General features: G+C 49.5%; 1 pseudogene; it reads right to left on the bottom strand.

The window, feature by feature from the left end:
* Positions 1-1793: 1793 nt before the first annotated feature.
* LOC132381724 (zinc finger protein 721-like) lies at positions 1794-23266 on the bottom strand (annotated as a pseudogene).
* Positions 23267-23632: the final 366 nt, after the last annotated feature.

Raw genomic sequence — 23632 nt, 5'->3', positions numbered from 1 at the left:
TTTTTTTTAACCACGGCATTAGAATACGACCCAGCGTTTCACCCACTTGTCAGAATTAACCTTTACAAAACTCCACTCTAGGTACTCTCCTGGTCTAATCCAATGGCACCACCCACAACCAACACCTTAACCAACTTCTGAGACCTAGAACTTATCAGCCAGTTGTGTACCGTTACCGAGTTCAAGCCCCAGAACTCAGTCTTCTCACCCCAGGAGGGATGTGACGACTTTGGAGAGGATGTATTACAGACCCACCAGGATAGGGCAGCCTCCTGCCTTCTTTTAGCCTTCTGGATTTCTGTTTTTTTGCATTTCTTATATTCCCCAAGTACCCCACTTGTTCCTACCTGTTATGCACATCTGTTTTTCTCTCAGGACCTCAATATCTCTCAAAAACCTAGTTCAGTAAATGTGTTATCTTTACCTTTTATTCTTACAGGCACCTACCAGCTTTGTCCTCTTAAAATTTCACTTCTCAAGGCCTCCCACTTACTAAGTACACCTTGGCCAGAAAACAGCCTCTCCCAACCCACACCTGCCGATCCTTTCTGATACCATCTGTCGCGGAAAAGTACACAGATCAGTTGGACTCAGAGAGCAGCTGTTTCAGAAATCTTTATTGTCACACGATATCATGGAGAGCACAGGCTCCTAAAAGCAGTGCTCCACAGCTCTGCCCAACAGATTACACTCAGAGTAATATCCCAAGCAGACGTGACAAAAAGCACTTAAACCCGACACAGGAACTCCAGCAATTCTATTCAATAGCAAAGTAGCAAAAATATGTCCTTGAGCAGCTACACATTTACTAACTTAAATGTTAGTTCTCAAAAAATATATCAGGCAAGCTCAACCGCAAACATGTGAAAATTCTCAGAACAAAGTAGTACAGATACAGATTTTAATTCCACGTCCCATTCCCATTCTGAAATGTCTGTCCATGGCCTCCTCTACTGTCAAGATGAATCCACACTCAGGTTGGAGGAACAACACCTTATATACCGGCTGGGTAGCCTCTAACCTGATGGCATGAACATTGATTTCTCTAACTTCTGTTAATGTCCGTCCTCCACTTCTTACCCCATTCCTGGTTTATTTATTTTTCCCCCTCCCCTTTTTGTTCTCTCTCTGCCCATCACTCTGCCTGTTCTCCATCTCCTTCTGGTGCTCCCCTCCCCCTTTCTTTCTCCCTAGGCCTCCCGTCCCACGATCCTTTCCCTTCTCCAGTTCTGTATCCCTTTTGCCAATCACGTTTCCAGCTCTCAGCTTCGTCCCACCCCCTCCGGTCTTCTCCTATCATTTCGCATTTCCCCTGCCCCCCCCCCCCCACCCGCTTACAAATTTCTTATTATCTTTCCTTTCAGTTAGTCCTGACGAAGGGTCGCAGCCCGAAACGTCGACAGTGCTTCTCCCTATAGATGCTGCCTGGCCTGCTGCGTCCCACCAGCATTTTGTGTGTGTTGCAAGTACAGATACAGTTATTTTTATATCTCGGTTGCGAGGCACATTTCAGTCACACAGAGTACATTAGTTACAGATAAATGATTGTAGGCTTTGAATTCACATTTTAAAACAAATCATTATCCCCTCAATGCCCATTTCTTCCACACCATCAAAACTGGCCTTTCTCCAATTCAGAATCTCAGCCTATCGTTGTCCATAATTACCCTGAAACTAATGGCACTGCGGCCAATGGATGCCAAGTGGTCGATCTGATGAAAGCCGTAGTGGGAAAGATGCTGCACTCCAGTCTGCCGGCAGGAGGGAGGTCTGGTGAAAGCGTCGTCGCACCGTCACTGAGTGAGGCTCATCTCCTCGGCGTGAACTTGCCGGTGCATCCGCAGGCTGTAATTGCGGGCGAAGGCTTTGCCGCAGTCGGAACAGGCGAAGCGCTTCTCCCCGGTGTGGATCCTCCGGTGGGCCTGCAGATGTGAGGAGTGAGTGAAGCACTTCCCGCAGACGGGGCAGGCGAAGCGCTTCTCCCCGGTGTGGATCCTCCGGTGCGCCCTCGGGTGCGAGTACCGAGTAAAGGCTTTGCCGCAGACGGGGCAGGCGAAGGGCTTCTCCCCGGTGTGGATCCTCCGGTGCGCCCTCGGGTGCGAGTACCGAGTAAAGGCTTTGCCGCAGACGGGGCAGGCGAAGGGCTTCTCCCCGGTGTGGATCCTCCGGTGGGCCTGCAGATGTGAGGAGTGAGTGAAGCACTTCCCGCAGACGGGGCAGGCGAAGGGCTTCTCCCCCGTGTGGATCCTCCGGTGGGCCTGCAGATGTGAGGAGTGAGTGAAGCACTTCCCGCAGACGGGGCAGGCGAAGCGCCTCTCCCCCGTGTGGATCCTCCGGTGGGACTGCAGATGTGAGGAGTGAGTGAAGCACTTCCCGCAGACGGGGCAGGCGAAGGGCTTCTCCCCCGTGTGGATCCTCTGGTGCGCCCACAGGTGTCAGGATTGAGTAAAGGCCTTGCCACAGTCAGGGCAAGAGAACGGCCGCTCACCGGTGTGGGTGTGCAGTTACCCCTGCAATGTGGAGGAGTGGAGGAAGGCCTTGGCACACTTGGGGCAGGTGACGGCCCTTTTCCCAATGTGGGTCCACTGGTGCCACCAGAGGCTCCGGTCGCTCTTGAAGGCCTTACCGCAGACGCTGCACGTGAAGGGCCGTGTCTCAGTGTGCACCAGACAGTGGCAGCGAAGCTTGGGTGGCTTGGCAAACCCCTTCCCGCAGGACAACAGGCCCCTCAGGGCAGCCCTACTCCTCCCATGGAGGCGCATCTGCCCACAAGGGTGTCGCTGGGATTCCCTCCCATCAGGCCGTGGATGCTGTCTGTTGTACCCCGGCATTCCGGAGTCACTCTGCAAGATCTTGGTGCAAATTGTTGCACCTTAACTTTCTCCGTACTGGTGTCCAAAACGCTGATGGGACACAGAAAAGTGACTCTTTCTCAGCAGAGTCCCTGATAACTTAAAGCATAAACAGAAGCCCTCTCAATATAGGTTACCGGCAAAAAAAATTAAAACCTTTCTCTGTAACTGTAGCAAGTATTCTGTTTTACCACTTTATGCCTGTCTGGATAGATCACATACAAAATCTTTTTCATGTATTTCAGTGCAAGTGACAGTAATAAATCGACACCTGTCAAAGTTCGCATTCAATTTCACTTTTCGAAGGTGGTTCTGAGTCCCAAACCCAGGGGCTTCAATCCCTAACTTCCTTACAGCAGTCCAGAATGTATATAAATCCCTTCTGCTCAAAAGCAAATCAGGTAGGAATATTCAAAAGGAAGGGGGTAGAAGTGGATTGAAAATATGATAATCTAAATTCAAGGTGTTCTGGAAAAGTTGCATGAAGAATATTCAGTGGAGAACGTAATTAAAAACTTGGTTTCACAAACACAAGAAAATCTGCAGATGCTGGAAGTCCAAAGCAACACAGACAAACTGTTGGACCGACTCAGCAGGCGAAGCAGCGACTGCGGAAAAGTCCGAACTGACACACACAAAATGCTGGAGGAACTGCCCTGAAGAAGGGTCCCGGCTCGAAACGTGGACAGCTTACTCTTTTCCATAGATGCAGCCTGGCCTGCCGAGTTTCTCCAGAATGTTGTGTGTGTTGCGAAGAACTACGTTTCCAACGCTGCCGAAGGCGGATGTCGGATAGTTCACCCAAGATGCCCCGCGCGTCAGAAACCGCTGTACTGATCACCCCAAGTCTCCGCACCCCGAACCCACCGCTCTGCGCCTGCTCGGAAACCGGGTCCCGCTCCGCCCTAGATTACACGCACTGGCCTGAGCGGTGCGGGGGTCGCCAACGGGGACCGGTCACGTCCACGGGAAAACTCCGACGATTTGGGCCGCACACTCGGTCCGCCGCTGCCAGATTGCCGACCCGAGACCCCACGTGACTTGGATAGGCTGGGTGAGCGGGCAGATACTTGACAGATGGCGTTTAATGTGAATAAGTGTGAGGTTATCCACTTTGGGAGTAAGAACAGGAAGGCAGATTATTATCTGAACGCTGTAGAGTTAGGTAAGGGAGAAATACAAAGAGATCTCGGAGTCCTTGTTCATCAGTCACTGAAGTTGAATGAGCAAGTGCAGCAGGCAGTGAAGAAGGCTAATGGAATGTTGGCTTTTATTACAAAGGGAATTGAGTACAAGAGCAAGGAAATCCTCTTGCATTTGTACAGAGCCCTGGTGAGACCACACCTGGAGTATTGTGTACAGTTTTGGTCTCCAGGGTTAAGGACATCCTGGCTATAGAGGAAGTGCAGCGTAGATTCACGAGGTTAATTCCTGGGATGTCTGGACTGGCTTACGCAAAGGGGTTAGAGAGACTGGGCTTGTACACGCTGGAATTAAGGAGATCGAGAGGGGATCTGATTGAAACATATAAGATTATTAAGGGATTGGACAAGATAGAGGCAGGAAATATGTTCCAGATGCTGGGAGAGTCCAGTACTAGAGGGCATGGTTTGAGAATAAGGGGTAGGTCATTTAGGACAGAGTTAAGGAAAAACTTCTTCTCCCAAAGAGTGTGGGGGTCTGGAATGCCCTGCCTCGGAAGGTAGTGGAGGCCAATTCTCTGGATGCTTTCAAGAAGGAGCTAGATAGGTATCTTATGGATGGGGGAAATCAAGGGATATGGGGACAAGGCAGGAACCGGGTATTGATAGTAATTAATCAGCCATGATCTCAAAATGGCAGTGCAGGCTCGAAGGGCCGAATGGTCTACTTCTGCATCTATTGTCTATTGTCTATTGTGATCGCAGTGCCCGCCCCACTGTGTGACGTCACGATGACGTTCCTTGATTTACAGGCGTTTTCGCCAATCCAGGCGCCTGGAGGACTCAGCCCTCCCGTAGTTATCCAGCCAGCTGGTCGGCCGAGGAGCGTAACCTGGACCGGTCAACGCAGCAGGCAGAGCCGGTGCTCGGGGCCCATCAATGGGCCCAGTTATCCAATTAGTACCGGAATTCGTTCATTACTGCCATGTGTGTCGAGTTACAGTACAAAGCCTGTAATGCATGCATTGCCTTTGCGGCGAGTTAGACACCTTCTCAAGGCGCAAGCTTTCTTCGGGGTTTTTAAATGAGATCACCATTTATCGGCAAAATACAGTCACAGCTGCGGACACAGAACTAGACAACAACGTTGTGCTCGGTTATATATGCAATGGAAGTAGGGTATTCTATGCTTCTGCACACAATAAGATCCAACATATCAGGCGATCAGCCCAGAAGAGCCAACGGAACTCTGCTCCCACTGACATCAACCCGGACTATCACGCCACAAGCGGGCTCCAGGCTAATCAGCTCACCCTCTCCTCATGGCTAACTACCCTGGCGTTTCGTGCTGATTCCCCACCAGGAATCTCATCAAAGCCGGTACTTTTGAAAAGGCAGCAGTTAAAGACTATTTAGAAAGAATGCTTTCAAGATCAGTCTCTGAGACTGTCTTTTTTTTTTAACTACACCCTTAATAAAATGATCATTTCGTTTCAGTAGTTAAGTGTGACATCCTGCAGATGCCAGACAGGGAGACCTCTGGCCTCTAGAGGCCGGATTCTTTTAGTACAGACATCACTTCCTGTACATAAGCTTTTGTTTTAATATAATTTCCTATACGGGTTAGTTTTGACTTGATTTGAAGGGCAATTTGAGAAGACGTTCATATCCGTCCATTCATTATATGCCCATAAAATAGTAATATCTGATCGTCTTAAGTTATTTTGGTAATGTTGGTAAACATTGAGTAGATATATTTTGAAAGAAATGTTATGTTTATCATTTATCACTATTAAGATACCATTGTACCACAAGTTTATCCTTGCTTACACTGCAGAGTTATGGAGTGTAGCGTGTGTGTATTACATTGGTTAACACCAGTTGTTAAAATAATCGACACAATGCACAACAATTCTGTATTGAGGTACATTTATTACTAAAGAATGCATAAATTAGACAAACTTGAGATTTGCTTGCTCGCAGGCAGCCGCAAAGCAAGAACCTGATTCAAGAGGAAAAAAACATTTAAACTCTAAACTAAATTTATACTTCCCCCCCAAAAAAAACTCAAACAATATCAAAACTTCTTAATGCTTTTCAGAAAGTCAAATCACACTCATACACATTGCAATGGCAGGTCTATCCTCATAGACGTTCCATGTTAAACTGTGTCTGTGGCAAAGATCTCAATCCAACAATTAGATGTTTCCTTTGTACCTCATCGGAATTGCATTCAAACAAGATATGCTGACGAGTTCACTCCCTACAACTGCCGGTATTAATCCTGAACAATTTGACCTAGTGTGTTCAATATGTCAATGTGTAAGTATAATTTCTTCCCTCCCATTCCACCCATCTCCCAGCTGAGTTCCCACCTTCCTGTGAATTCCATCTAAATGCCGTCCTCCCTTTTCCTTATCCCAACTTCGTTGCTGCAGTGTCTGAATGTGAACAACACAACAGAGATGGTTGTTGACTTCAGGAGGGCACGGAGCGACCACTCCCCGCTGAACATTGACGGCTCCTCAGTAGAGATCGTTAAGAGCACCAAGTTTCTCGGTGTTCACCTGGCGGAGAATCTCACCTGGTCCCTCAACACCAGCTCCATAGTAAGGAAAGCCCAGCAGTGTCTCTACTTTCTGTGAAGGCTGAGGAAAGTCCATCTCCCACCACCCCCCCATCCTCACCACATTCTACAGGGGTTGTATTGAGAGCATCCTGAGCAGCTGCATCACTGCCTGGTTCGGAAATTGCACCATCTCGGATCGCAAGACCCTGCAGCAGATAGTGAGGTCAGCTGAGAAGATCATCGGGGTCTCTCTTCCCGCCATTACAGAGATTTACACTACACGCTGCATCCGCAAAGCAAACAGCGTTATGAAGGACCCTAAGCACCCCTCATACAAACTCTTCTCCCTCCTACCATCTGGGAAAAGGCTCCGAAGCATTCGGGCTCTCACGACCAGACTATGTAACAGTTTCTTCCCCCAAGCCATCAGACTCCTCAATACCAGAGTCTAGACTGACACCAACCTACTGCCCTCCACTGTGCCTATTGTCTTGTTTATTATTTATTGTAACGCCTGCACTGTTTTTTGCACTTTATGCAGTCCTGGGTGGGTCTGTAGTCTAGTGTAGTTTTTGTGTAGTTCAGTGTAGTTTTTGTATTGTTCACATAGCACTATGGTCCTGAAAAACGTTGTCTCATTTTTAATGTGTACTGTACCAGCAGTTATGGTCGAAATGACAATAAAACGTGACTTGACTTGACTTGAACAGACTCTTAAATCTGGCTTTCACCTCCCACTCACGCAAAGGCACCAATACATTTATATGATTAATTTTAAGTGGTTGCTTGACTAGCGTGGTGGCCATCTCGTTCCCTTCAACCCCAACAAGGACGGGGACCCATAAGTTGAAGTTCAGCCGTAGATGAATACAGCCAAACGAAACAGCGTCACTCCGGGGCCAAGGTGCAAAGCACAGAGCCAACAGTCACACACAGCACAGAGCGCATAGAAGATATCAGCCAACTACAGCCACACAAAAATAAGGAACCGGACCCCGAGCCTGCGTATGTGGGAATAGTCGGCAGTCGAGCAGAACACAGCTTGTCTTCTGCTGAGTGAACACTGGGGGGCGCAGCATCGGCTCCAGCTCGGACCCCGTACCGCACATCTCCGGTACGCTGGTGGGGCGTTGAGTCCAACGGCAGCGGTAGAGAGATGGCCCGCGACCGACACCTATACAATCAGATATACCGGGGTGATTGATAAGTTCGTGGCCTACGGTAGAAGGAGTCAATTTGCACATTTATTTTTCAACATCGTCTCCCCCCGCCTACATTTCGTCCAGCGGTCGTGGAGCATACGGATCTTGGACCTCCAGAAAGTGTCCACAGCACGGCTGATTGACGTTCGTGGCCTAAGGTAGCAGGCGATGAGTTATACAGCTCTCGTTACATGCACACGCAGTTAAACTCTTTGAGTGTTGATGCAGGAAGTTTGAAGTTAATAACTCAGCTCCTTCTACCCTAGGATACGAACTTATCAATCACCCTGATGTGTTATTAACTGATAAGTTACTAACTTCAAACTTTCTGCATCATCACTCAAAAAGCTGAGCTGCATGTGCATGTAACGGAGTTGTATAACTCATCGCCTGCTACCTCAGGCCACGAACTTGTCAATCACCCCGATACAAGCCGAGCCAGCGCCTGCAGCCCCAACAGATGTTGCCCATTCTTAAGAATTTACACACACAATAGTCTCTGCTTTATTATTTTGTACATTATTATTGTGTATATTATTACCCTGTACTTTATTATTAGTGAAGTCTGCACACTGCTAACTGTGCTGTTAAATGCTGCTGCCGTAACGCAAGAATTTCCCTCTCGGGATCATAAAATATTTTTATTATTATTAAGAATGTCTGAATATTAAGAATTATTATTAAGAATCCCCAAACCATATGACCCTTTTCCCACTTCCACCCACACTTCAGGGGTTAACCTTTCCCAGGGGTTATAAAGAAGCATTATCTGTACTTTACTATTGTCTCCAAAATTCCCACTACAAGCGACTCATAAACAATTTCCATAACTCTATGTGCTGTCGGGTTTTTGACAAAGGCAGCCACTCCACCTCAGTCACCCCATTTTCCAACCGTGTTTTGCACCAACGTAACCTTGTATTTGTCTATTGAAGCAACAAATCCGCAACAGAAACATCTCATTGACTCTTCATTCAATCCTGGAGCATCTGGACAGCAACGATGGACCTATCAGGAGGCTCCTTATCAACTACAGCTCGGCATTCAATACCATCATCCCCCTCGAAAACTAATCGATAAGCTTCAAAAGCTTGGCCTCGGTACCTCCTCGTGCAATTGGACCCTCGATTGCAGACCCCAGTCAGATAGGACATCTCCACGATCTCTATCAGCGCGGGAGCCCCGCAGGGCCGTGTGCTCAGCTCCTTGCTCTACTCGCTTTACACTTAGGACTCCAAGGCCGTATCCGGGTTTTCTGATGCCACTGCTGCTCGGCCGGATCAAAGGTGATGATTGGAGGGAGACTGGAAATCTGGCTGAGTGGTGCCGTAATGACAATCTCCCACTCGATGTCAGCAAGACCAAGGAGCTGATTATTGACTTTGGGAGAAGGAAACCGGAGGTTCAGGAGCCACTCCTCGTCAGAGGGTCAGAGGTGGAGAAGGTCCACAACCTCTCCAATCATTCTCCAGTGTTATTATTTCAGAGGACCTGTCCTGGTCTGAGCACGCAAGTGCAATTATGAAGAAAGCACTGCAGTGCCTCTGCTTACTTAGGAGTTTGCAGAAGTTCGACATATAAAACTTCGTCAAACCTCTATAGTTGTGTAGTGGAGAGAATATTGACTGGCTGCATCACAGCCTGGTATGGAAACACCAGTGCCCTTGACCAGAAAATCATCCAAAAGGTATAGCCCAGTCTGTCACGGGTAAAGCCTTCTGCAGTATCTACACAGAGCGTTGTTGCAAGAAAGCAGCATCCATCATCAGGGACCCCCACCACCCAGGACACGCTCTCTTCCCACTGCTGCCATCAGCAAGAAGGTACAGGAGCCTCAGGTCCCACACCAGCAGGTTCAGGAACAGTTATTATTCCTCAACCATTAGGTTCTTGAGCCAAAGGGGATAACTTCCCTCAATTTCACTCACCCCATCATCCCAATATTCCCACAACCTATGGACTCACTTTCAAGGATTCTTCATCTCATGATCTCTGTATGTATTGCTTATTTTTTTTACTTATTATTATTCCTTTTGGACCGGTTTAATATTGACAATATTCTTGTGGACTGCCTGACAGGGGTAATCACGACCGGAATATAGGTGATAAGTCAACTATAAGGCATTTATAAGTGGCTAATACACTCAATTTCGTTTCTAAAAGGGCTTATCTAATGAATTTAATATTAAATACACAGCGCGTATCTTCCTTGTATGAATATAGTGATAAGTCAATTATAACTCACTTATTAATCACTAGCATCATAACATTTCAAGTAACGTTTGGATATTAAACATACAGCGTGTATTTTCCTCATATGAACATACAAGACCATTACAACACACCAGTGAGAGGACAAGGTAGGGGCCAGAGGTCCCCTGTACCGGGGCCGCAGCGGTCGCAGTCCGGAGAGAGTGACCGACTGAGTGAGGAGTGCGACAGGACTCGCACCCGCCCCCCCACCTACCCCGTAGGTAGGTAGGATCTATCGGCCGACAAAAGTTTGCCTCGAGGGATGACTTTCAGTAGATCACAGCGAGTTAGCTACTCTGCTACTTACGAAACCCTGAGCCCGAATTAGGTCGTCTGCGAATACTTTAGCACCGGGTTCCCCACGAACATTCGGTGTGCTAAACAGGTTTAGAGGCGGCGCCCATCTGTCTGTGCTCCAGGCCAGTAGCAACGGCACTTCTCGGCGGCCAGTTTCCTAAGACCAACCAGTGATCCCCGGCATGAGGGTAATGACCTTGTGTGTGTTCAAGTTCAACAGAGGGGATGACAGGAAATGAGGAAAGGTGCAGCTGTGCATGGTGGTTAGCACACGGTGGCTGGGGACCACTTATCTAAAGGCCCTCCAGAGAATACTCCCCAAAGCCACTATTGTTCAATATAATTTCTTGGTGTTAGTTTCCTTCCTCCCAAGGGTTCTAACTCCAAACGTTTCTCACTTTGTTGACTATCTTTGCAAAATACTCAAAATCAGGTTAATCGTCACTGGCATGTGACATGAAATTTGTTAACTTAGCAGCAGCAGTTCAATGCCATACATAACACAGAAGAAAAAACCAAAATAAAATAATACCAATAATAAGCAAGTCAATTACAGTATACGTACATTGAATAGATTAAAAATCGCGCACAAAACAGAAATAGATATTGAAAAAGTGAGGTAGTGTTCACGAGTTCAATGTCCATTTAGGAATCAGATGGCAGAGGGGAATCGCTGAGAGTGTCTCTTCTGGCTTCTATATCTCCTACCTGATGGTAACAGTGAGAAAAGGACATGCCCTGGGTGCTGGAGGTCCTTAATAATGGACACTGCCTTTCTGAGACACCGCTCCTTGAAGATGTCCTGGGTACTTTGTAGGCTAGTACCCAAGATGGAGCTGACTTACAACCCTCTGCAGCTTCTTTCGGTCCTGTGCAGTAGCCCCTCCTCCCATATCAGACAGTGATGCAGCCTGTCAGAATGCTCTCCACGGTACATCTATATAAGTTTTTGAATGTATTTGTTGACATACCAAATCTCTTCAAACTCCTAATGTTGTTGCTGTCTTGCCTTCTATAATCTTGCATCGATATGTTGGGACCAGGTTAGATCCTCAGAGATCTTGACACCCAGGAACTTGAAACTGCTCACTCTCTCCACTTCTGATCCCTCTGTGAGGATCGGTATGTGTTCCTTCGTCTTACCCTTCCTGAAGTCCACAATCAGCTCTTTCGTCTTACTGATGTTGAGTGCCAGGTTGTTGCTGCGACACCTCTCCACTAGATGGTATATCTTGCTCCTGTATGCCCTCTCATTTCCATCTGAGATTCTACCAACAATGGTTGTATCATCAGCAAATTTGTAGATGATATTTGAGCTATGTCTAGCCACACAGTCATGGGTGTAGGGAGAGTGGAGCAGTGGGCTAAACACACACCCCTGACGTGCACCAGTGCTGATCGTCAGCGAGGAGATATTATCATCAATCCAAACAGACTATGATCTTCCACGTGGGAAGCTGAGGATCCAATAGCAGAGCGAGGAACAAAGTTCCCAGGTTCTGCAACTTCTCAATCAGGATTGTGGGAATGATGGTATTAAATGCTGAGTTCAGAGTATGCTATCTCTTCAAAGTTTTTGCACTCTCAACATTTCCCAATTCTTTTTCTCAAACCCTTTGTCTATTTGGATTGATATCATAAACAGGTCCTCGTTCAAAACTCTGCAGCATCTTAAACTCTTCCTTCCTTCTTTCATTTTGGCCGTTTACCACTGTCATCACAGGAAGATAAGCCACTACAACCCTCGATTCACTGCTTCTATTTTCGTTTCTATTTTCTATTTCCAGTCACCTTCCTCCACACAGCTTCTACCACCCCTTACTACTCCCTGTTCACCACCTCCACCACTCCATGTAGAGCAACTCCAACAGCAGCCTCAGGCCTTTCTTCCAAACCCAATTCTCCAGCAAACTCCGCTGGATCTCGGCCGCGTATGTAGTTTTGGAACCAGCTCTGTCCCACTCACCTCCAATCCAAATGGGAAGCGGGTGCCGCCGTTACCCGTTGGCCGAAGTGAGCCCCTGCGATCCTGGCACCTGCCCAGCCCCGACATCGCAATTCCCCAGCGTGGCCCCAAATCCCTGCAAAGGACTGTGAGGGGATCGGGATCTCTTCCACTCATCAGAGATATCGATCGAGAGTGCTGTGTATGCAGGGACTTTAACATTGTCCCATCCATCCACCAACCTCTTCGAAGAAAACGGTGCTGGCTGTCCACTCTATCTGCGCCTCTTACCATCTTATATACGTTGACAGATGTGCTTGAAATAGTAAGACCCATAGATGGAATGGGCGGCTGGCGCATCTGCCCTGGGATGGAACTGGCCAACAGGAAAGGGTGGCTGGAGTTTGGGGGAATATCAGAGGTGGTGGGCATGTGGATTGTAGGTACATTGGGGAGATTGAAGGGCACGTGGATGATAGAAAAATGGAGGGCTACGTGGGAGGGAAGGGTTAGTTTGATCTTAGAAGTGGGCTGAAGGCCTGTACTGTTCTAGGCACTGATGTTTTGAATAAACAGACTGCATATTTGAAAGAACACCAATTTTTATCTTTACAATGGTATTCGAATACAGCTCAAAACTTCACCTCTTCCCATATCAACAGTAACAAATGTACGGAGCAGGCCCTGGTCTAATCCAGAACCTCGACAACCACAACTCCTCTCCCAGCCTCCCAGTCCCAGAGTATCCCAACCCAGAACACTTCAGCCAAGTAGGATTGTCAGCAAGTCCACATCCCAAAGGTCTGTCTGCAGTTGGGGGGGAGCGGAAGCTTTGGAGAGGGTGCAGAAGGTGTTGGGGCCGTGCGGAATAAGGGCAGGTTGGCCAGAGCCAGGGGGAGAACTGATAAAAGTTTTATGAGAGGCTTTGATGGTTCAGGGTGAAATGTCTGGAGTTAAGGTGAGAGGGGGCAAGCGCAGAGGAGGTGTGTGGGGAATTATACATTACGCACAGAGCGGCGGGCACCTGGAATGTGATGTGGTGGATTCAGATATGACAGAGGAGTTGAAGAGGTCCTTAAATGGACATTTGGATGTACAGACCTTGGAAGGTATTCTGCCCCCAACCCTTTGTTCACAGAAATGTGTATTACAACCAGGGACTTTGATCAGTTTAACTGATAATTTTTATTTGTGAATCACGTGCTCCTTTCTTCCCCCTCCCCCACAAAAAAATGAGGAAAATTATAAAGCATGAAAAACTAAAATTCAAAAGCTGAAAGGTCAGCAGTTCAAAAGTATTCATCCCCCTTTGGTCGAGCTGCCTCTCACGGCTGTTACAGCCAGCAGTCGTTTTGGACCAGTCTCTGTTAGTTCCGCACACAGTGATGGAGTGAGACTCACCCGTTCCTCCCTGCAAAACTGCTCAAACTGTTATTCATGGAGCGGCGCTGAGGCGCAAAATTCCTCTCCAGTTGCAGCCACGGACTTCTGCGTCACTGTTGCATCTGGGGCCACTCAGCTGAGAGCTTGGCACATCTTTTTGTCCGCATTGTCACGAAGCACTGCACTGAGCTCCGGGGTTTGTTCAGTGCCTGTGAGACGGTCCCGTACCCTTCCCCGGATCTGTGCTTCCCTGTCATCGTTTCCCTGACCTGCCTTCAATGCTCTTTTCTCTTCATTTTGGTTTGTTCTGTTGAAAAACTACTGTGCTGTTGCACCTTTAAGAGAGAGAGGGGGTATTTATTGCCGTGAATTCATTGGAAAGAGCTCATCCTCCAATTTTCCACATCAACCAATTGGGTGAGTGGGCAGGGTAATACTGTACCTGTGAAAGCTTGCAGAGCAAGCACCAACGCCACAAACACTTTCCCCGGCTCAGAATTCTATTTTAAGTTGGCAGGTTTTGGAATTTCTCTTTCAATTTGACATGATGAACAATGTTATGTAGATCCGCTGGATACGTTTTAAATTTAGAAAATGAATCAATAAAATGTGATAATAGCTGTGGGGGGGATGAATACTTTCCCAAGACACACAGTACAGAAGGGTTTGGACGTGAAAGTGTCAAAGCTCCTTTGGGTCCCGTGACCGCCATGTCCCGCGCTCCTCACAAAGTCCGCGTGTGGGCGACTGGCGCGAGCATCAAGCCCCTCTTCGACTCCACCCCTGCCCTCGGGCACCGCCGGGTCCCATCACCGGCCAAGGAGTTTGGGGGCGACTCGGGAGGAGAGCGGAGCAGCCGAGGAGGAAGTCCGTGGAGTCACGGGGCAGAGCACAGGAATTCTACACACACACAGAGTGCCCGAGGGGGGATGGAACGACATGTGGCCCCCTCTCTCGCTGATGACTACGTCCGCCCTACACAGCCGGGTGTGCCCCGAGACGAAGACCCTCCTCCGGTCGGAGCAGTTCCGTCCCGCGTGATTCTGAAGCCGCGACGAAGCCCTTACCGCGGTCACAGAAGGGAAAGGGCTCCTCCCCCGTAGCCCAGGAGCTGACGAGGGTCGTGCCGCGTCGAGGCAGCGGAAAGGCTGCTCACGCCTCCGGGCGCGAGGAGTGGGCGAAGGCTTTGCCGCGCCACCCTCAAGCAAAGTTCGTCTCCTCGGCGTGGACCCGCCGGTGCGTCCGCAGGTTGTAGGAGCGGGCGAAGGCCTTGCCGCAGTCGGAACAAACGTAACGCCTCTCCCCCGTGTGGGAGCGCCGGTGGGCCTGGAGGTGCGACGACTGGGTGAAGCTCTTCCCGCAGATGGGGCAGGCGAAGGGCCGCTCGCCGGTGTGGATCCGCCGGTGGGCCAGCAGGTGGGAGGAGTGGGTGAAGGCCTTGCCGCACTCGAGGCAGGAGAAGGGCCGCTCGCCGGTGTGGGTGCGCCGGTGCACCACCAGCTGGGAGGGGAAGATGAAGGCCTTGTCACACTCCGGGCAGGAGAAAGGCCGCTCCCTGGTGTGGGTGCGCCGGTGGGCCTGCAGGTTGGAAGTGTGAGGGAAGATCTTGCCGCACTCGGGGCAGGCGATCCTCTTTTGCTTCATGTGCAGCCGCCGGTGGGCCTGCAGGTTGGAGTACCGGGCGAAGGCCTTCTTACAGACGGTGCAGGAGAAGGGCCTCTCCCCGGCGTGGATCACCAGGTGCTGCTTCAGGTACAGGGTGCACTTGAAGGCCTTGCCGCAGACGGGGCAGGGGAAGGGCCGCTCCTCGGTGTGGACCTGCCGGTGCTGCAGCAGGATGGAGGCCCTGCTGAAGCTCTTCCCGCAGTCCGGGCAGGCGTAGGGCCTCTCCCCCGTGTGGGTGCGTCGGTGGGCCTGCAGCTGCGAGGAGCGGGCGAACCTCTTGCGGCAGACGGGGCAGGAGAAGGGCTTCTCCCCAGTGTGGACCCTGCGGTGCTCCAGCAGGTAGTAGGCCCGGAAGAAGCCCTTGCCGCAGTCGGGGCAGGAGAAGGGCCGCTCGGCGGTGTGGGTGCGCCGGTGCATCTGCAGGTGGGAGGAGTGGCGGAAGGCCTTGTCGCAGTCGGGGCAGGGGAAGGGCCGCTCGCCAGTGTGGGTGCGCCGGTGGGCCTGCATGTGCGAGGAGTGGGTGAAGGTCTTGCCGCACTCGGGGCAGGCCACGCTCTTGCCCCCGGTGTGGATCCGCTGGTGCCGCGTGCAGTCCTGGTTGCTCTTGAAGGCCTTGCCGCAGATGCCGCAGATGAAGGGCCGGGCCTCGGTGTGGGACAGCCAGTGGCGCCGCAGCCTGGACTGGTAGGCGAACACCTTCCCGCAGAGCGTGCAGGGCAAGGGGCCCCTGTGGGCGGGCCTGCTCCTCTGCGCACTCTCGCCTCCCTCTGGGGCGTGCCGGTTCACAAAGCTGTCACCGGGATTTCCTGCCACCGTGCGCTGGCCGCCGTCGGCTCGTTCCTGGCGCTCCATGACGCTGGTGCGGAGTCCGACAAACAAGGCGAGTCTTACACAGCAGAGCCCCCCGAAACCTGAAAGGGCAAGACACAAGGCGTCTCAGTATACGTTCACAGCAGTAACTTTTACAGCTTTTCTCTGTAACTGTCACAAATAATTCTGTTTCACTACTTTATTACACAAATTCAGGATCAGATCTAACATCACCAGCACACGTTGTGTAATTTGTTAACTTTGCAGCCACGGTACGAGGCAATACACGAGGCAATCTAGAAAAAAACTGATTACTGTAAGTATACATACATCTATTAAATCGTTAAGTTAAAACAAGTATTGCAAAAATAGAAATAAACAAAAATGCAGTGAGGTAGTGTTCATTGGTTCAATGAATATTTAGGAATCGGATGTCAGAGGGGAAGAAGCTATTCCTGAATCGATGAGTGTGTACCTTCAGCTCCTGTCCCTCCTACCTGATGGTAACAGTGAGAAGAGGGCATGTCCTGGGTGAAGGGGCGTCCTTAATGATGGACGCTGCCTTTCTGAGGCACCGCTCCCTGAAGACGTCCTGGGTACTTGGAGGTGAGTGCCCATGATAGAGCTGACTGAGATTACTTCTACTCAGTGCATTAACCACCACCTCCCAGAAACCGGACAGTGATTCAGCCTGTCAGAATGCTCTCCATGGTACATGTGTAGAATATTGAGCATTTTAGCTGTCAGACCAAATCTCCTCAAACTCCTAATGAAATATAGCTGCTGTCTTGCCTGCTTTATATCTGCATCGACAGGTTTAGACCAGGTTAGGTGCTCCAAGATACTGACACTCAGGAACTTAAAACTGCTCAATGTCTCCACTTCTGATCCCTCCACGAGGACTGGCTCGTGTTCCCTTTTCAAACATCACATTTTAAAACGGTTCCAGGTTCCAAGTCCCAAACCCAGTTTCCTCACAGCAGATCAGCAAATTTATAGTCAAAAGTAAATTTCTGAAAGGTCTGTCACCACGTACCACCCCGAGATTTATTTTCTTGCAGGCATTCACTGTAGAACAAACAAATACAATAGGATCAATGAAAAAAAAACACACACTCACACACACGCACCCGATGCTGAAAAGTGTTCAAATTCAAAAATGAAATAAATAATTATGGTAATAATAGGAGTCACAGAGGAATACAGCACAGAAACGTTGGCTATCCATGCCAAACCAATTATACTGCCTACAACCATCAACCTCTAACATCCATGTACTTATGAGATTTCTCTGAAACTTTGAGATTAAGCTGACACCGCATTCCACACTCTCACCACCCTCTGAGTGAAGAAGTTTCCTCTCAAACCTCTCACACTTAACCCATGACCTCTGGTTGTAATCCTACAGCCTGCTTGCACTTACCCCTGATAATTATGTATACCCCTATCAAATCTCATCTCAATCTTCTACAGTCCAAACCTATCTTTTCTCATAACTCAGGCCCTCCCCACCCAGCCACATCCTTGTAAATCTTCTCTGTGTTCTTTCATTCTTATTGACAACTTTTCTGTGGGTAGGTGACCAAAACTGCACTCAATACTCCAAATCAGGCCTCGCCAATGTCCGGTACAACTTCAACATCACATCCCATCTCCTGCACTCAATGTGCTGAAAGCTTTCTTTATGACCCTATCTACCTGTGTTCCCAGATCCCTTTGTTCTACTGCACTCCTCAGTGCCCTCCCTCTCACCGAGTAAGACCTACCCCGGTTGGTCCTACTGATAACGTGAGTTTTGAAGTCCTGGAAAATTGCCAGCATGTGGTGAAAACATCGGCACCCAATTGCCCACCAGTGAGAACATCTACCATAAACGCTGCCTGGGCAGGGCGAAAAGCATTATCAAGGATGCATATCACCCTGACCATGGACTTTTTACTCTACTCCCATCTGGTAGGCGCTACAGGAGCCTCCACTCCCACACCATCAGGCACAGGAAGAGCTTCTTCCCTGAGGCTGTGACCCTGCTGAACCTCACATCACAGCACTAAGCAGTATTGCACCCATATTGTACTGTCTCAGTACTTTTATATTTGTGTGCTGTAGCACTTACTTTTTATTCAGTTATTCTGTAAATAACACTATTCTTCGCATTTCTGGTTAGATACTAACTGCATTTCATTGGCTTTGTATCTGTACTCGGCACAACGACAATAAAGTTGAATCTAATCTAATCTGATTTCAGTGTTGTGGAGAGCGAGGATGTCTACGCTGGTTCAATGGTCATAACTGCCCCTGCACCTGCTGGTGTGGGACCCAAGGCTCCCGTACCTCCCTCCTGGGGCAGCAGCAGGAGGGGAGCCGTGGATGTTGGTGGGACCCAGGCTCCCGTATACCTCCCCCCTGGGGCAGCAGCAGGAGGGGAGCCGTGGATGTTGGTGGGACCCAAGGCTCCCGTACCTCCCACCTGGGGCAGCAGCAGGAGGGGAGCCGTGGATGTTGGTGGGACCCAGGCTCCCGTATTCCTCCCCCCTGGGGCAGCAGCAGGAGGGGATCCGTGGATGTTGGTGGGAACCAGGCTCCCGTACCTCCCTCCTGGGGCAGCAGCAGGAGGGGAGCTGTGGATGTTGGTGGGACCCAGGCTCCCGTATACCTCCCCCCTGGGGCAACAGCAGGAGGGGATCCGTGGATGTTGGTGGAACCCAGGCTCCCGTATACCTCCCCCCTGGGGCAGCAGCAGGAGGGGAGCCGTGGATGTTGGTGGGACCCAGGCTCCCGTATACCTCCCCCCTGGGGCAGCAGCAGGAGGGGAGCCGTGGATGTTGGTGGGACAAGGCTCCCGTACCTCCCTCCTGGGGCAACAGCAGGAGGGGAGCCGTGGATGTTGGTGGGACAAGGCTCCCGTACCTCCCTCCTGGGGCAGCAGCAGGAGGGGATCCGTGGATGTTGGTGGGACAAGGCTCCCGTATACCTCCCTCCTGGGGCAACAGCAGGAGGAGAGCCGTGGATGTTGGTGGGACCCAAGGCTCCCGTACCTCCCTCCTGGGGCAGCAGCAGGAGGGGAGCCGTGGATGTTGGGGCTCCTCGACGATCATGTGGGTTTTCTCTGTGATAAACAGGGCTGTATCCACCACTTCGTTTGCACACAGAACGTGGAAGAGTCCAGCACAGGAACAAGCCATTCGGCCCACAATGTTGTGCTGACCCAGCTAAGAGGCAATTCTAACACTAAGCCCTCCGACCTACACAATGTCCAAATCCCTCCACCTGCCTGTCCAAATGTCTCTTAAAAGCCTCTAATGGATTTGCCTCCACCACACCTGGCAGCACATTCCAGGCATCCACCATTCTGCCGGTACAGAACCTGCCCCTCGCACCCTCAACGCATTCCCTTTGGTAATAGATAGTTGAACCCTGGGAAACAGATACTCTCCGTCCACTCTATCTCTGCCTCTCATCGTCTGTAAACCTTCATCAGATCCTCCTCTGACACTCCAGAGAAAACATCCCAAGTTTGTCCAGCCTCTCATGATAGGACATGCCCTCTAAACCAGGCAGCATCCTGGTAAACCTCCCCTTCACCCTCTGCAAAGTCTCAGGATATTTCCTATAGTGGGGCAACCAGAACTCTGCACAATACTCTAGATGTGATCGAACCAGAGTTTTATAAAGTGGCAACATAACCTCCTGACCTTTGAACTCAATGCCATGACTAATAAAAGCATGCATTCCGTAAACCTTGTTAAGCATCTAATTGACCCGTGCAGCCACTTTCAACGAGTAGGATCTCTCTGTTCAGCAACACTGTTAAGAATCTTGCCCTTAACAGTGTACAGTCTCTTTGCATTTGCCCTCCCAAGGTGTAACCCCTCACATTTATCTGGGTTAATCTCCATCTGCCATTTCTCAGTCCATATCTGCAGCTGATCAATGTTGTGCCCTACTCTTTGCCAGTCTTCTACACTGTCCACAACTCTACCAGTCTTGGTATCATTCACAAATTCACGAACCCACCCTTCCACATTTTCATCCAGACCATTTACATACGTTACAAACAGCAGAATCCCGGCACAGATACCTGCAGAACTCCACTAATTACAGACCACCAGCCTTAGCAAGTCCCCTCAAGTATTACCCTCTCTCTTCTATGAACAAGCCAGTTCTGAATCCATACAGCCAATTTGCTGTGGATCCCATGCACCTTAATCTTCTGGATTAGCCTCCCATGGGGGACTTCGTCAAATGCCTTCCTAAAATCCATGTGGACAACATCCACTGCTCTACCCTCATCAATCTGACTTGTCACCTTGTCAAAAAAACTCAAGCAAGTTGTAAGGCACAATCTGCCACGCGCAAAGGTAGGTTAGGCCATGGGATTCCAAATGCTCATACATCCTGTCCCCAAGAATTTTCTCCAGCAACTTCCCTACATCTGATGTGAGACTCCCTGTTCTATAGTTCCCAGGATTTTCCCTTGTTCCCTTCTTAAATAGAGGTACAATATTAGCTAATTGCCTGTCATCTGGGACCTTGCCTGTGCCTACTGAGGAAACAAAGATACTATTTAAGGGCCCAGCAATCTCATCTCTTGCCTCCTTCAATAACCCGGGGTAAATCCCATCAGTCCCTGAGGACTTATCCACCTTAATGTGTATTAGGAGCCCCAACACTTCCTTCTCATTGACCTCTAAACACCCTAACATATCTATGCACTCAGCTCTGATCTCCTGGTCCTCCATGTCAATTTCCTTGGGAAATACTGAAGCAAGTACTCATTAAGTACCTCACTCACCTTCTCCACATCCAAGCAAATATCCCTCTCTTTATCCTTGAGTAGCCCTACCCTCTCCCTAGTTATCCTCTTGTTCTTGATGCATGTATAGAATACCTTGGGGTTCAGCTTAACCCTACTTCCCAAGGGATTTTCATGGCCCCTCCTGACTTTCCTAATTCCCTTCTTTACTTTTATTCTGGTTTATTTGTATGCCTCATGTGTTTCGTTTGATTCTAACTTCCAAAGCTTTACATGCTGTTTCCTTTTCTTCTTGACTAAATTCATCACCTTTCTGGACATCCAAAGTTCTCTCATCTTCCCATCTCAGACTTTCCTTCTAACAGGAACATTCCTTTCCTGTACTCTGTGCAACGGATCTTTACACCCCTTCCACATGTCTGATGTGGACTTGCCAGAGAGAAGGTGTTTCCAATTAACACTTCTTAGCTCCTGCCGAATGCCCTTGTAAATTGCCCTACGCCAATTTAAAATTGTTCCACAAGGATAATACCTATCCTTGTCGATAGTTGTCTTGAAAGTTAACCAGTTGTCACTCTTCCAGTTACCGTTCACCGACTGAAAGGTCAGTCAGCTGTCCAGGCTCATTCTCCAGTACCTCTTGTTCGACTGTCTGCATAACGATTTAAGGAAACCTTCCTGAACTTAATTAAATTCAGCCGCACCTGCACCCCTTACACATAAAAAGGTCCCAGTTTATATTAGGGAAGCTGAAATCCCCCCATGACACCAACCCTATTATTATTTTTTAAAATTAAATTAAAATTTTTAAAACACTTTTCCTTCATCTGATTACATATCTACTCCTCAATGTCCCAGTGGCTATCAGGGGGTCCGTAGTACAATCCCATCAGTGGGATTGCACCCTGTCTATTCCTGAGTTTCACCCAAATGGACTCAGCTTCTGACCCCTCCATTATGCCTCCTCTGAATGCAGCTGTGATATTGTTCCTGATCAGTCGTGCAACTCCCCCCCACCCCCTTCTTTTACCTCCCCCTCTATCTTCTCTACTCAGGAGTACTTTGAAAAACTGGTGTTCACCCAATCCTGCCCCTCTCTCAACCAAGTTTCAGTAATGGTTCTGTGGACTGGTTCATGCTCTGAGTTCATCACCTTTGCCCATAATACTCCCAGCAGTTCGAACTATCCAACCCATCACACTTGTTATTATTTTGATTTTGCCTTTGAATACCCTCTCTGACATCCACCTTCTGGTCCTATCCTTCCCTTACCGACCTCGGCCTCCGGTTCCCAGCCCCCTGTAGAACGTGTATAAACTCTCCATCAGCAAACCTCACGGCCAAGATATTGGTTCTCCTGCAGCTCAGATGCAATCATCTTGGACAGGTCACTCCTTCCCCACAAAGGGTTCTTTTGATCCAGAACTTGAAACCCTGCACCCTCTCCTCAGCCACTCATTCGTCCATGCTATCACCCCATTCCTACCTGCACGAGCCCGCTTTTCGGATCTTGCTCCCTTTCCTCTGCTCAAAAGCAGATCAGACGGAATATAAAAAAGTTGCAGGCATAAAAATCCTCATGATCTAAAATCAAAGTATTTAGTACTAGTTGCATGAAGAATAATCAGCGGAGATCGTGATGAAGAACCTTGGTTTCAGTGTTTCTGCAACAGGTTGATGGCGGACAGTTATCCCACAATGCTGTACTTGCCAGAAACCGCCCTATCTCATCAGCCAGCGCCCTCCACACTGCGTCACGTTGACTAAACCCACCGAACTGCGCCTGCTCGGAAGTCCGGGCCCTGTCCGTTGTAAATCATCCGCACTGACGCCTGCGCGGTGGACACCCTCCGGTTGCAGGCTGTCACCCAGCTGCGGGGCGAGAGTGGCCGACGAGGACCGGCTGAGAGCGTGTGTTAACACCGGCCCGATCGGCCGCCAAACCGGGAGGCGGGTGGGCGCTGCCGGGGCCCGTCGGCCGAGCCGAGCTCCCACGTGACTGCAGGCGCCCGCCCCGCTTTGTGACGTCGCAGTAACTCACCGTGATTTACAGGCACCTCCACCAATCCCAGCGCACGTAGCACTCAGCCCGCTCTTCGGGCTCCAGCCGAAGGGCGTAACCAGGACCAGTTGATTGATGGGTCGACCCGGTGCCGGATGCCCAAGCAGGATGCAGTTATGGAATTGGTTTATTATCGTCACATGTACCGAGAAACGTGTCTGCCATACTCATCAAACAGATTACACGGCGCATTAACAGTTGTAGTGCTTGAATCTTACAGTCAAACTCTAAGGTCATAACGAGGTGGACTGTGAGGCCAGGAGCCCATCCTTGCTGAACTACGGAGCTGTTCAATAACAGCGTGGATAGCTGGATGAATAATCTCTTCTCGGGCTTCCAGCCGGGTGCAGACATCAATTATAACCAAGGTCTGGATGACAAACTGCAATCTTCATCACGGATGATCCAGACATGCCGCCTTGCAAAAACTCATTTCGGGGAGGTAGCACCATCAATTTGCGGGAGTCTCCCAGGAGAGGTGGGATGACTGCAAAAGAGTAGCTCCTTGGCAGCGAGCCAGCTCGTTTAAATAACGTTAGCTATGCTAATGAACGAATGACACCTGTTAAACTTACCTCAACATGTCTTTTACATTTTAACCTATCATGGGCAATAGAAAAGTCACTGTTGCAAACAGTGCGGCGAGCAACACTGTCATTTTTTTTTACCCCTATTAGGAAGAGGTACAGTTTAGTCTGG

Source organism: Hypanus sabinus, chromosome 26 (genome assembly GCF_030144855.1).
Source record: "Hypanus sabinus isolate sHypSab1 chromosome 26, sHypSab1.hap1, whole genome shotgun sequence".
Lineage (NCBI taxonomy): Eukaryota > Metazoa > Chordata > Chondrichthyes > Myliobatiformes > Dasyatidae > Hypanus > Hypanus sabinus.
The sequence above is the reverse complement of the archived record's forward strand: the minus strand, read 5'-3'. Positions and strand labels throughout refer to the sequence as shown.